The sequence below is a fragment of the Octodon degus genome, unplaced genomic scaffold (genome assembly GCF_000260255.1).
Source record: "Octodon degus isolate 3935 unplaced genomic scaffold, OctDeg1.0 scaffold00018, whole genome shotgun sequence".
In the NCBI taxonomy this organism is placed as follows: Eukaryota; Metazoa; Chordata; class Mammalia; order Rodentia; family Octodontidae; genus Octodon; species Octodon degus.
Genome location: NW_004524594.1, coordinates 21,978,197 through 21,992,046, shown reverse-complemented (window position 1 = coordinate 21,992,046; position 13,850 = coordinate 21,978,197). Strand labels below are relative to the sequence as shown.

At 42.5% G+C, this 13,850-nt stretch overlaps 1 non-coding gene and 1 pseudogene across 1 annotated transcript; one reads left to right on the top strand and one right to left on the bottom strand.

The window, feature by feature from the left end:
- Positions 1–1,316: 1,316 nt before the first annotated feature.
- LOC111815620 lies at positions 1,317–1,443 on the bottom strand. The gene has a single exon (XR_002820292.1). It is a non-coding gene; the product is annotated as a small nucleolar RNA SNORA63 (small nucleolar RNA).
- A 5,452-nt stretch (positions 1,444–6,895) lies between these two features.
- LOC101567703 lies at positions 6,896–7,725 on the top strand (annotated as a pseudogene).
- Positions 7,726–13,850: the final 6,125 nt, after the last annotated feature.

Sequence of the window (13,850 nt, the reverse complement as noted above, 5' to 3'; positions counted from 1 at the left end):
AGGGAGGGTGGGCCTAGGCCCCTTATCTCTGTGCTGACTTCCTTGATGAGCCTGTGAGTGACATTTCATCCTACTAATCTCTTCCCAGCCTATAGTTTCCCCTGTCCAATGTCCTGAAGCAAGACTCACCCAGTATTTGGCCCTTCAGATTGGCTTCTTTCATTCCGTGCAGGCCCTACACCTTCCACTACGTCTTCTTGTTGCCTGATGAGTTTCTCTTTATTGCTACATATTTCATTGTATGGCTCATCACACTCCGTTGATCCAATTCCTATTTCAGGACACCTTGGTTGCTTTTAGCTCTTAGTGATCACATATAGAACTGCTATACACATTCATGTGCAGCTTTGCATGTGTACGTAAGTTTTCAGCTCATTGGGCAAATACCCAGGGCCATCTGTACTACTAGGATCCTATAGTAAAGTTGCTTCATCTTATACCAAACTGCCAGGAGCTGGGTGTGGAGGTGCCTACCTGTCATTCCAGCACTCAGAAGGCTGAGGTGGGAGGCTGGATCACCATGAGTTTGAGGCCAGCTTGGACTAAATAGTGAAACCCTATCTCAAACAAAAACTTTTGTATCATTTTCTAGAGTAGCTGTACTGTTTTGCATCACCACCAGCAACAAAACCGCCCCATGTCTTCACTGACATTTGGTGTTGTGTATGTTTTAGGTTTTAGCCACTCTGACGGTTAGTCCTAGCTGGGTGTCTGTATTCCCAGAAACCTGGGAATCTGAGGCAAGAGGATAGCAAGCTTAAATCACACCTGGGTAACTAACCAAGACTCTGTCTCAAAAGGAAAAAAAAAAAAATACTGGGGATGTAGTTCAATGCAAAGGCCTTGGGTTCAATCTCCAGTACACACACACACACACACACACACACACACACACACACACACACACAAATTTCCTAATGACATGATAATGAACATCTCTCTTCATATGCTTACTTAGCACCTATAGATATTGTTTGATAAGGTGTTGATTCAAATCTTTTGTCCATTTCTTCAGGTTTTTTTAGTTTTTATTTATTCATTTATTTTAGTATATTTGAGCACTGCCAAAATGAGCAATAGTTTCTTGGTTTTTTTTTTTTCTTTTTTTGGAACTGGGGATTGAACTCAGGCCCTTTTGCTTGCCAGGCAAGTGCTTATTCTACTGAGTCATCTCTCCAGCCCCTAGTTCTTATTTTTTTAAATACCATTTGCAGCACTGGATTATATTCCTTGAGGGAAGGTGGTACATGAACATAACATATCTCAGTTCTTTTTATTTATTTATTTAATTTTTTTATTTAATTTTTTTTTAAAAAATATATGAGACCAAGTGTCCCTGGCAGCTAACTATAACTTAAGTTATAGTTAAGAAACAACTTTATTCTGAGCAGGGAGAATGACAACACAGCACTTAACAGCTATATTGTAGTCTGAATCCTGCTTTCAGTTCTTTTTACATCTCTTTTCCCATGTTAGTTTTTATGTGTGTGTGTGTGTGTGTGTGTGTGTGTGTGTGTGCTCGCGCGCCGCCAGCTCAGCCCACCAGGGGGCGGGGCTGGCTGGCATGTGGTGCTGGGGGATTGAACCGCGGTCCCTGTGCTTTGCTAAGCTTGTTCTAAGTAGGTGCTTTAGACCACTGAGCCATCTCACCAGCCCTCCCATGTTAGTTTTTAAGAAACAGGGTTAACTGTTTTACCCATAATGGCCTCAAACTCCTGTGCTTTCAAATAATCCTCCCTTAGCTTCCTGAATATTTGGGACAATAGGCACACATCACCACCCTTGGCTCTCTTTTGTCCATGTTTAACTCAGGTTGCTGTTTGTTTGTTTGAGACAGGGTCTCACTATTTACTTCAGCCTGACCTTCAATTTATAACAATTCTGCCTCAGCCTCACAAGTGCTGGGATTGTAGCAGTGTGGCACCACAACTGGCTAGGTTGTAAATTTCTTAAACTGATACATAAAAATTGTGCATATTGATGACCCCGATGGGATGTTTTGATGCACGCATACATTGTGTAATGCGCAAATAAAAGTGAACACATGTATTTTCTCAAATATTTATCATTTCTTCATGGTAAAAACATTCAAAATCCAGGGCCAGGGAGATGGCTCAGTAAAATAAGTGCTTCCCTGGCAAGCACAAGGGCCTGAGTTTGACCCCTGGTTCTGCAAAAAATAAAAATTCTTTTTTCTAGCTTTATTTTTACTTTTATTTTTTGGTATCAGGAACTGAACTCAGGACCTTGTCTTCAACCTTTAAAAAATGTATAGAACATTTATTATTGTTTTCTATAATGTCTTATTGTTGTTTTAAGAGTTCTTCGCATATTTTGCATATATGTTCTTTATTGGTCTTCCAAATATGCTCTCCCAGGCTGTGGCTTGTCCAGAAGGTGTGGACGTAGCACTTCAGCTGGGGAGGGGCTGGGGGTATAGGGTGCTCAGAGCACCCAGGTCACCCCTGCTAGATGCAGTGGCTTTTCCCCCTAGTTGTCCTCCACATCTTCCGACAGTGGCAAATCTCCCAAGTGGGGAACTGTTCTGGAACATTACTCTTGTCTCAATCAACACCCTCATTTTAGAATGTACTGATATGGGGGAAAGAAACTCCAAATCTACTAGACATCAGGGATGAGTCTATTCCCAAAAATCAAAAAATGGGGCCAGCAAGATAGCTCAGCAGACTAAGCGCCTGCTTTGGCAAGCACAGGGACCAGGGTTCAATCCCCAGTCCCGGGTGCTGTGCTGGTCCTGACCCCGGGGGGATCTGAGCTGGCAACCTAGTCTGGGCATGGTGGTGCATGCCTGTAATCTCAGCACTGGAAAGGCTGAAAACAGAAGGATCACTGTGAGTCCGAGCTGCATTGTAAGATCCTGTACCAAATACAGAAACCATGAGTTGAGGTGGGTCCAAAGTGGAAAACATAGAAACTTAAAAGGTGGACATGAAGTAAAACAAAACTATTGTCCACTAATAAAATTACAAACAAAATTAGGTAAAATTGATTAAATGGGGGGCTGGTGAGATGGCTCAATTGGGGCTGGTGAGATGGCTCAGTGGTCTAAAGCACCTACTTAGAACAAGCTTAGCAAAGCACAGGGACCATGGTTCAATCCCCCAGCACCACATGCCAGCCAGCCCCGCCCCCTGGTGGGATGAGCTGGCCACACACACACACACACACACACACACATAAATAAATTTTTAAAAATTGATTAAATGGGGATCAAATGGGGAAGTGAGTCACATAGCAAGTGGGCATGAAATAGAACAGGGCCGACTCCTGGGCTTTCTCAAGGTGATAGAGACCTATTTAGAATACCAATCCCTGATGTTTATCTTTAGGGAGATATGTGGGTGCATTTGTTTAATCTTTTGTTTTGAGGTCTGACTCACAGCCGGAGATTGTGTGTCTCTCCCACAGTTGCAAGGTATCTCATCTTCCTCACTAGCTCCTTTGAAGACCTAGCTCTGTCTGGCTGTGCGTGGTAATATTTTTATCTAACTCAGCTTCCTACAATATTTTGGTAGTTCTTATATATTACAAACAAATACTAGTAAAAAAAGAATCCAAGCAAATAAAGAAGGACGGGGGCTGGGGAGATGGCTCAGTAGAATAAGCACTTGCTGGCTAGCCCAAGGGACTGAGTTCAATCCCTTGTTCTGCCAAAAAAAAAAAAAAAAAAAAAAAAAAAAAAAAAAAAAAGAAAGAAAGAAAGAAAGAGAAATAAAAAAGGACAAACATTGGAGAAGGATGCTAAGCCTCAAATGTGCATTCTTTATCTCGGCCTAGCAAACTACAAAGTCCAGTTGAGTCAACTCGATAGATCCTAGAGATGGTATTGTATCCCTGATAGGTTTTCAGCAGTACTACAACTGAGAAACAGGCAGAAGGAAAAAGGGAAAGGGGCTTTATTATCTTAGAGGACAGGGAGAGAATCTGGGGAAGATGAGGAATTCTCTGGATTGGAACAAAGAGAGCCTGAGGCGTTTATGGCCTCTTGCAGGGGTGGGGTTTGAAAGGGATGTTTAGATATACCTGAGGAGCTGATGGGGGGGGGGCTTCCCTGAGGTGGGGGGAAGGGTGAAAGGAAATTGCACCCTGGGCTGAGTTGGAGAAGGGGGGAGGTGGTCTCTGGGAAAATAAACTGTTGTTTTAAGGGCTTCAGTCATATTAGATGACCACCATGATTCAGCAATTCATACTAGGGCCATAACCTATCAATCTCAGCACTCAGGAGGCTGAGGCAGGAGGATCACCTTGAGTTCGAAGTAACCTGGGCTACAAAGTGAGTTCAAGGTCAGCCTAGAAGCCATAGTAAGACCCTGTTTCAAGAAACAAACAAAAATCTGAGACTTATTTTATTTATTTTTGAGACAGGGTCTCACTTTGTAGTTCACTTCTTTTCATGGAAATAGAGATGAAAATCTTTTTTTAAATTTTTTTTAAATTTTATTTATTTGTGTGTGTGTGTGTGTGTGTGTGTGGCCAGCTCATCCCACCAGGGGGCAGGGCTGGCTGGCATGTGGTGCTGGGGATTGAACCACGGTCCCTATGCTTTGCTTAGCTTGTTCTAAGTAGGTGCTTTAGACCACTGAGCCATCTCACCAGCCCTAGAGATGAAAATCTTAATCAGATTTTAAAGCTTTTCAAAATAGATTGGTTAAATCACATTTTACACTCCAGTGTGCTCCTTAACTGTCTTAACTGCTTAATGGTTGATACAGTGTGTCAAGGAGAATTGAGACTTAGAAGCTTAACTAAAGTGACTCAGCAGGAGTCCAGGGTTCTCACTTTGTAAACATTCTGAGCTTGTGGAAGAGGAGGGCACAGAGGTGGCTGGGTGGATAGCCTGCATACCATATAAGGAAGGAAAAGAACCCCACTTCCTCCCCTTCCCCCTTTTGCTCTTCTTGCTCTTTGCTGTCACACACTGCCTCCCATTGCTGTCCCTGTGCCGTGCCACCCTGCCTTAGAGCCAGCAGACTACAGACTGAAACCTCCACAAACTGTGATGTAAATAAAATTTTCCTTCCTTAATTTTGAGTGTCAGGTACTTTGCCTCAGCAATAAAAGAAAATAATTAAGACAACTCTTGGTTTATTCTAGGGCCAGTTCTGACCATCTAGGCTTGAGCAGTCCTCCTGCCTCAGCCTCCAGAGCAGTTAGGACTACAGGCAACTGTGCGACTTAACTCTCCTCGTCAAGGTCGTTTAACATTCTTTGTCTGCTTCAAGTGGATTAACTGCCCAGGCCAGTACTATAAATTCATGCACATCCTTAAATCTGATTCATCTGTTTTTGCTTATTTTAGTACTGGGTATTGAACCTGGGACCTTCACATAGCTAGATCCTTTTTTTTTAAACCAAGAATCACACTCAGGACCTGGCTTTTGCCAGGCAAGCGATGTGCTGCTGAACCATATCCCTGACCCAATATATCTTTTTAAGTAGTGTCAAAAATAGACTTTTAGGGGCTGGGGAGATAGCTCAGTGGAATAAGCACTTGCCTGGCAAGCTCAAGGACCTGAGTTCAATCCCCAGTTCTGCAAAATAAATAAATAAATAAAAATAGACTTTTAGGGCTGACCTGATAGCTCAGTGGACTAAAGTGCCTGCTTAAGCAGAGCACAGTGGCTGGGGTTCGATCCCCCAGTGTGCCTGCTAACTCCACCTCTGGGGTGCACTGAGATGGCTTTTGAGACTGGGCGTGGTAGTGTGCGCCTGTAATTCCATGGTTTGGGAGGCCAAAACCAGGAGAATCACTAAGACAAAGTGAAAACCTGTACACCCTGTAGACTTTGTCCTAAGTATAGAAAAAGAAATGGACTTTTTTTTTGTGGCTGGCGCATCATATAGTGCAGGGATTGAACCGTGGTCCTGGTGCTTTGCCTAAGCTTGTTTAAGCAAGCGCTTTAGACCACTGAGCTATCTCACTGACCCCCAAAATAGACTTGTAAAGTTTGCTCTTAACCAAATTCCTATAAAAATGGGAATTGAGGGGCTGGGGAGATGGCTCAGTGGAATAAGCGCTTCCCTGGCAAGCGTAAAGGCCTGAGTTCAATCCCCGGTTCTGGAAAAAAAAAAAAAAAAAAAAAAAGGGAACTGAAAAGTCTTTGCCAACAGGGTTATTTTTAAGTTACATGAAAAAACATGGGACAATTGTTATGGGTCAACCCTGCATAGGAACCAGATCAGCCAGATAGAGATTTTTTTTTTTAATTTAAATTTATTTATTTATTTGAGTGTGGGTGTGTGTGTGGCCAGCTCAGCCCACCAGGGGGCAGGCTGGCTGGCATGTAGTGCTGGGGATTGAACCGCGGTCGCTGTCCTTTTGCTTAGCTTAGCTTGTTCTAAGTAGGTGCTTTAGACCATTGAGCCATCTCACCAGCCCTGATAGAGATTTGAATAGAGCCTTTTATTTACTGAGCTCAGGTCTGTCAGCCACTTTTCTCGCAGGAGAAGGCTGATTGGCCCCGAACGTAGGTAGCAAGGGGGTATTTATAACAGAAATCACATCCAGTTTGGTAAGCAAATTTGTTATCTAGTACAGAACAACAGAAACTGCATTTATTTGACACAGCTGCAAAGTGTTTATAACTAAAAGGTCTTTTACAGCTTAGTGATAAGTGCATATTTTTATAAGGTACATCTTAAGCTGACTATGTTGTAGAAGATGGTTGGGGAGGGAGTTTGTGTTACCTTGCTGCCTTGACAAGAAACAGTTATTTATTGTTGAACAGCCTTGAGCCGAAAGGGAGAACACATTTCTTAGAGCAGATAACAGGAAGCACAAGGGGTTTTTATAATTTTTTTACAATTAAGGTACAAAACTCTATTAACCCTTTACAACAATCACTGGCAGACCAGCCCGGATGCCAGTTCAAATATGGAACAAAGCAGTGAAGGATGTACAAAAAAGATGAACAATGTGAATATTGACAAACTTATAAAGGATTTCTTACAGATAGAAAAGAATGTACTGCTCCTTATGTTATGCTAAAAGGGCTACAACAGACTACTGAATATCAACACAATTTGAAAGGTGAAAATGAACAACTAAAAAGAAATGCTGATATGATAAATGAAGAGCTACATTCTCTAGAACAGGAACATAAAAATAATATTACCAAACTTGCAAATGAAATCAAAATCAAAGAGGAGGGGCTGGTGAGATGGCTCAGTGGTCTAAAGCACCTACTTAGAACAAGCTTAGCAAAGCACAGGGACCGCGGTTCAATCCCCCAGCACCATATGCCAGCCAGCCGCGCCCCCTGGTGGGCTAAGCTGGCCACACACACACCCAAACAAAAATAAAAATAAAAATAAAAAAAAAAAAATCAAAGAGAAGGAACATAAGAAAGACTTTACCAAGATACGCAGAGAAAAGTTGAATTAAGTGAAGAAAAGCACAAAGATCTAATAAAGAAAAAAGAGATGGAAATTTCAGAGTTAAATGCAAAGTTAGTAACTCAAGAAAAGGAAAAGCAAAATGAGATAGTCAAACTACAGTTGGAGTTTGATGCCAAACTAGCAAGAGTTCAGACTAAATCAAAATCCTACCCAGATTCTACTATTTCCCCACAAAGTATCTACAGAAGGAAGCTTCAACATCTTCAAGAAGAAAAAAACAAGGAAATTGCAATTCTTTGTAATACCATTCAGGATTTGGAGCAGCACCTTTCTATCAGCAAAGATTCTCATCTTAAGCATAGATGATTTTGAGTATAACAGTAAACTCATTAATTACTGTTTACTTTTTTAAGAGCAACTGAAAATTTCACTTACATTTTCAACATAAGTCTAAATAATAAAAAAGAGACAGCTTTAAAAAAAAAGAAAGAAAAAACATGATACTGTAATCTTCATTTTAATGGGATTGATCTCTTAACCTCTTAGAAGATTAACTTTTTTTCCCCATAATTTTATTGAGAAACAAATAGCAATGAGACAGTTTCAAACCAAATTGGTAGGACAGTTTCAATAATTAACACATTGCATACATTCTTCCTAGTGGCAAACACTATCAGAACAAATCCCTCTATTCATTAAGAGGAGGTTAACTTTTTTTTTTTTTTTTTTTTTCCGGATCCGGGGATTGAACTCAGACCCTTGCGCTTGCCAGGGAAGCGCTTATTCCACTGAGCCATCTCCCTGGCTCTGAGAAGGTTAACTTTTTAAAAATTAATAAGCTTTACTTTGTAGAACAATTTTGGGCTCACAACAAAATTCAGACGCACAGAGAATTCCCATCTGCTCAGCACCCTGTGCCCAGCCTCCCCCACTACTGTCATCCAGTGTCACAGGCTGCTTTGTCAAGCGGTAGCAGGCCTATGCTGAGACATCATTATCTCCCCAAATCCTTAGTTTCTGTTGGGGTTCACTTTTGGTAGGGTACATACTGTGAGTTTTGTCACATGTATGATGACACATAATCACCACTGTAGTATCCTCCGGAGGAGTGTCCCTGCTCTAAAAATGCCTTGTCAGGTTGACTTTTCTCCATATAACAGAGTTTTCCCTCCATGTCTTTTTTTTTTTTTTCCTTGATCAGAGGCCACTTGCTACCTGTGACATTGCAACCACTGGGTCAGTAAGCACCAGCAGAGTAGCTCAGCACTCAAATGAAACTATGGTCCAAAACAAAATAACCACCTCAACATGAGGCTCAAGCCCATAAGCCTGAGCTGGAGTCTTTATTTATTTATTTATTTATTCATTCTGTGTGTGTGTGTGTGTGTGTGTGTGTGTGGCCAGCTCAGCACACCAGGGGGCGGGGCGGGCTGGCATGTGGTGCTGGGGGATGGAACAGTGGTCCCTGTGCTTTCCCAAGCTTGTTCCAAGTAGGTGCTTTAGACCACTGAGCCATCTCGCCAGCTCCCATGAGATGGAGTCTTATACTTTACCTACAGAGCTAGCCAGGTGCCCACTCTATGTCTTTTCATGGCTTGGTGGCACACTTCTTTTTAGGGTTGACCAACCTCCATTGTATGGATGAGCCACTGTTTATCCATTCATCTATCAAGAGACATCTGGGGAAAAGACAATCTTGTGCTCTTGTCCCCCTTACCCCCATCCCTTTTTTGGGGGGGGGGTACTGGGAACTGAACTCAAGACTTTGCACTTGCCAAGCAGGCCTGTGCCACTAAGCTATATCCCTGGCCCCTTTGTTATAGGCAACTAAGTTAGAAATATTATAGGCAGCCAGATAGGGCTGGGCCCTCAAAGGAACCAGGGCAGAAGATGGGATACCTTGCAAATGGAAAAACAGGAACCTCTACTGTGGACCAGCCCTCAAGAGAAAATATTAAACAAATGTACCTACATACTTTCCTAAGGATAAATATCAGGGATTGATATTCTAAATAGCTGTCCATTGTTGAGAGCCGAGGAAGCTAGGAAATTGATAGAATGTGTGTAGGTGGGACTGGGCTTCAGTTCCTAAAGCACACAAGCTACTTCAGTCCTGAGATAAACATCCTGTCTGGTTAAGGTCGTCAATTAGTCGCTAGGCAACCTGTGTCACTAACTTTGCAAAAGAATAAAGGACCGTTTTTTGTGTAGACCAGCGATCCCCTAGCCCAGCTTTTGTCTTGTCTATCTTTCTCATTTTTGCCACCGTTTCTCCCCTGGTAGAACTGATCAAAGTGAGACCAACGGATCCCTACAGTCCATCACCTTGAAAAAGCCAGGAAGAGAGGCTGGGGAGATGGTTCAGTAGAATAAGCGCTTGCTTGGCAAGCACAAGGGCCTGAGATCAATCCCTGGTTCCACAAAAAAAAAAAAAAAAAAAAAAAAGAGTCACTAACCCAAACTCCTACAGGAAAAGCCCTCCTTCTGTATTCCTGTCTGCTTGTTACGATCCCATGTAGTCCATTTTACCTGCGCAATTGTAATTGTGGAGGCCCACCTGAGCAGCTCTCCTTGAAAGAAGAGCAGTTGTCTCCATTTTGGCTGTGCCTGACCCTATTTCCATGCATTGATAGGTACAGAGCTGGCTAGGAACTTTCCTTGTCCCTTCAATTGGCCTTAAGCAATGCATGTCTAGGCGAGATGCTGGTGGTAATCTTTGAAGACAGCACAAGTGTTTCCCTGATAACCCACACCTGCAGCTCTTTAACATGAGCCAGGCAAGATAGGATGAAAAGCCAGTGCTCCACGCTGTCAGCTGGGATCAAGCCTTGAGGTAGAGGCTAAGAGTTCCTGGGGCTAGAAAGATTACACATCAGAGCTGAAGCACCGGACCCCAAAACATTAGATACTATCTCTTTTTTTTTATTTTTATTTTTTTAAATTTTTTTTTAATTTTATTTATTTTGTGTGTGTGTGTGTGTGTGTGTGTGTGTGTGGCCAGCTCATCCCACCAGGGGGCGGGGCTGGCTGGCATGTGGTGCTGGGGGATTGAACCATGGTCGCTTTGCTTTACTAAGCTTGTTCTAAGTAGGTGCTTTAGACCACTGAGCCATCTCACCAGCCCCTATCTCAATAATATAGTGCAAATTACTTTTTCTGCATATCCTTCTTTCTGCGTAGGACAAAGGTAAATGCAGGGCTCCTACCTAGTCCAGCTCACAGTACTCACCTACTTTGTGCAATTCTCAGTCATTCATCCTCAAGCCACTCCTCCTTCAGGACTGAATAAAACCCTGGTTTGGGGTGGTGAGATAGTTTAGCAGACTAAACCGCTTGCTTAGGCAAGCTTAAGCAGGAAGGGACCATGGTTGGATCCCTGGCACCACATGCTGTGCTAGCCCCGCCCCTAGGGCAGGCTGAGCCAGCCAGAGTCTGGGCATGGTGGTGTTCACCCGTAATCCCAGTGCTGCGGAGGCTGAAAGCAGGAGGATCGCTATGAGTCTGAGCTGCATAATGACACCCAGCAATAATCAAAGACATTAAAAAAACAAACTAAAAAACAAACAAACAAAAACCACCCAGGTTCGGCCCTGGGATGAGGCCTTTGTTCTGGAAAGCCATCTTTGTGGCTGGATTTAGGACCCCTGGGCTCCCCATAATTATAAATATGCTTTTCTTTCTTTCTTTCCGGTTAGAACTCAGGACCTTACACTTGCCAGGCAGGCGCTTATGCCACTGAGCTAACTCCCTAGCTCTACTTTAGTTCTTTATTTTCACTGTGGGTAGCACTGGAAGTGGTAGATTGGAATTAATTGGGTAGATTCCAATAATTTATCTTTGGGATTACGAGGACCAGGAGGGGCTCCCTACAGTGGTTTTATTGGTGGACCGTAGTTCTGCCCACCTCATGCCCACCTTGCAATTTCCCATTTTTCTCCATCTTTTTTTTTTTTGTGGAACTGGGAATTGAACTCAGGCCCTTGTGCTTGCCAGGCAAGTGCTTATTCTACTGAGCTATCTCCTCGGCCCCTTTTTCTTCATCTTGAACTCACCTCACCTTGTGGTTTTGCTCTATTAAAATCCCTAGGAAAGACAGGATCCTTGGCAACTCACTCTTTGTTCCCTTCTGTACCTCTCTTGGACAGAAGCTTTCTTTCTTTCAATAAATATATTTTGCTGTTTATCTCCTTTGTTCCTAAAATTTGTTCTCTGATTTTATTTTTATTTTAAAGAGAAATGGCAAACTAGTTTTAAAAAATTATTTCTGTATTTATTTAGTTCAGGGTCTCGCTATGCAGCTCAGACTCTTAGTGGTCCTTCTGTCTCAGACTCCCCAGCACTGAGATTACAGGCATGCGCCACTAGGCCCAGCACTGCATGCGGTACACGGGATCAAACACGGGTCCTTGAGCTTGCCTGGCAGGCGCTTAGACCACCTAACTATCTACCCAGCCCTGTTCTTGGATTTTAGAGACCAAAAACTTGTCCCAGATTTTCAGGTTGGGAGTTTCTTTCCCCTATGTCACCTTGGAAAAGCACTCTTTGTTCCACTATATTTTCTTTGTCCCTTTATAAAAGATCTTTTGACTATATTTATGTCATTCAAATTCTGTACTCTCTACACTATCCCACTGTTACCTAATCATCTATTCCTAGTCGTCTGTTCACCAGTACCACTCTGGCTTGATGTCTGTAGCTATACTAACACTTTAAATTGAATAATGTTAGTTTTTCTGGCCTTGTTCTTTTTTTTCTTCCTGAGACAAAGTCCCACACAGTTCAGGCAGGCCTAGAACTTGTGGATATCCTCCTGCCTCAGCCTCTGAAGGGCTGAGATTGACCCAGCCTGGTTGAATTTTTTTTTTTTTTTAATATTGTGATGAGTATTCTGGGTTATTTGATCCACCTATCTCAACTATCCAAGTAGCAAGGTTTGAGCCATGCCTGGCTCAATGTAGTTTTGTTTTTGCTTTTGTACTGGGTATTGAATTCAGGACTTTGCATGTGTGAGGTAGGTGCTTAAGTCACTGAGCCATCTCCCAGGCCCCAGTGTAGGTATTTTTGATGTTAACATTGTCACTTCATTAAAGTCATGTTTACCTGGCTACAAGGTTACTATCTTTCTTTTCTTTTTGCTTTTACTGCTTCTTCCTTTTTATGCTACATTCTTTAGAAGCCAGTAGGTAAGTCCACAGCTGAGGAATAACAGGCCTAAGATCCACCTCCTGGCATACAGCATCTATATATATAATTTGGAATCCTTCCATAAGGAAGATGTACCTCTTCTTCCCTATTTATCTATTTGTCTATTTATTTATTTATTTAAATCACCATGATAAAATAAATAAGTAGGTCTCCATCGATTCACATCCATGTATACATGCATGCACACATGCACGGGAGACATGTAAGACCAAATACTGTCACTGTTTTGTTGAGCAAGTTGTTCCAGAACTGGCTGCTAGAAATTCTTTCAAATTGGCTCTCTTGACCCTGTGACACGCTTTGGTGCTTTGGTTCGTTGGAGTATTTCTCTGCTTTCAGGCACTGTGAATTGCTTTAGGCTCATCTTAGGTTTCCCCCATCCGGCTCTGACTAGCCAAGCCCTCAGGCACTTGCCTCCTTTCTTTGGAGAACGGTACATAGAAACCATAACCTGATCACTGGACAACTGAGTGACCTTTTAAAGATGAAAATCGGATTATGCCGATTTCCGGCTTACACTTCTGAATGGCTGCCCACTGTGTGCAGAGAGCGGCATCTGTTTACAGCCTGGAGATCCTGCTGGGTGGCTCCTGCGCACCTTTCCAGCTTGGAGACCGCTACTCCTGCCTGGAGCCCACGAGGACCCATCCACAACCCCCTCTTAGTTCCTGAAACATACTCTACAGTTTCTTTTGTTGAAGTCAAACAGGAGTGTTTTAGCCTCTGGGCAACTCTGACTCTCTCTGAAATGACCCTTTCTGAGAAAGTTCCTTTTAGATGAACTCCTGCCAATCCCCAAATCTCATTAGACCTGCCAAGGTGATAATGAAAAAGATGAGTAAAATTATGATAAACTTTTATTGCAGGAGTGATGGTTCTGGCACACATCATTCAAAGTCAATGCACCCTAAAAAAAAAAAAGGTCATGTATCCTGTGGCTCATGAGGCTGAGACTGCATGAAGCCTGAGAAACAGATCTCTTTTATTCCACTATCTGTTGCTATAATAAAATGCCTGAGGGGCTGGGGAGATAGCTCAGTGGAATAAGTGCTTGCCTGGCAAGAACAAGGTCCTGAGTTTGATCCCTGGTACCACCAAAATAAATAAATAAATAAATAAAAAATAAAATACCTGAGACCAGGTAATTTGTAAATAATAAAGGTTTATTTATCTCATAATGTTGGAGTCTGGGAAGTCTAAGAGCAGTTCTTCTTCTTCTTCTTCTTCTTCTTCTTCTTCTTCTTCTTCTTCTTCTTCTTCTTCTTCTTCCTCCTCCTCCTCCTCCT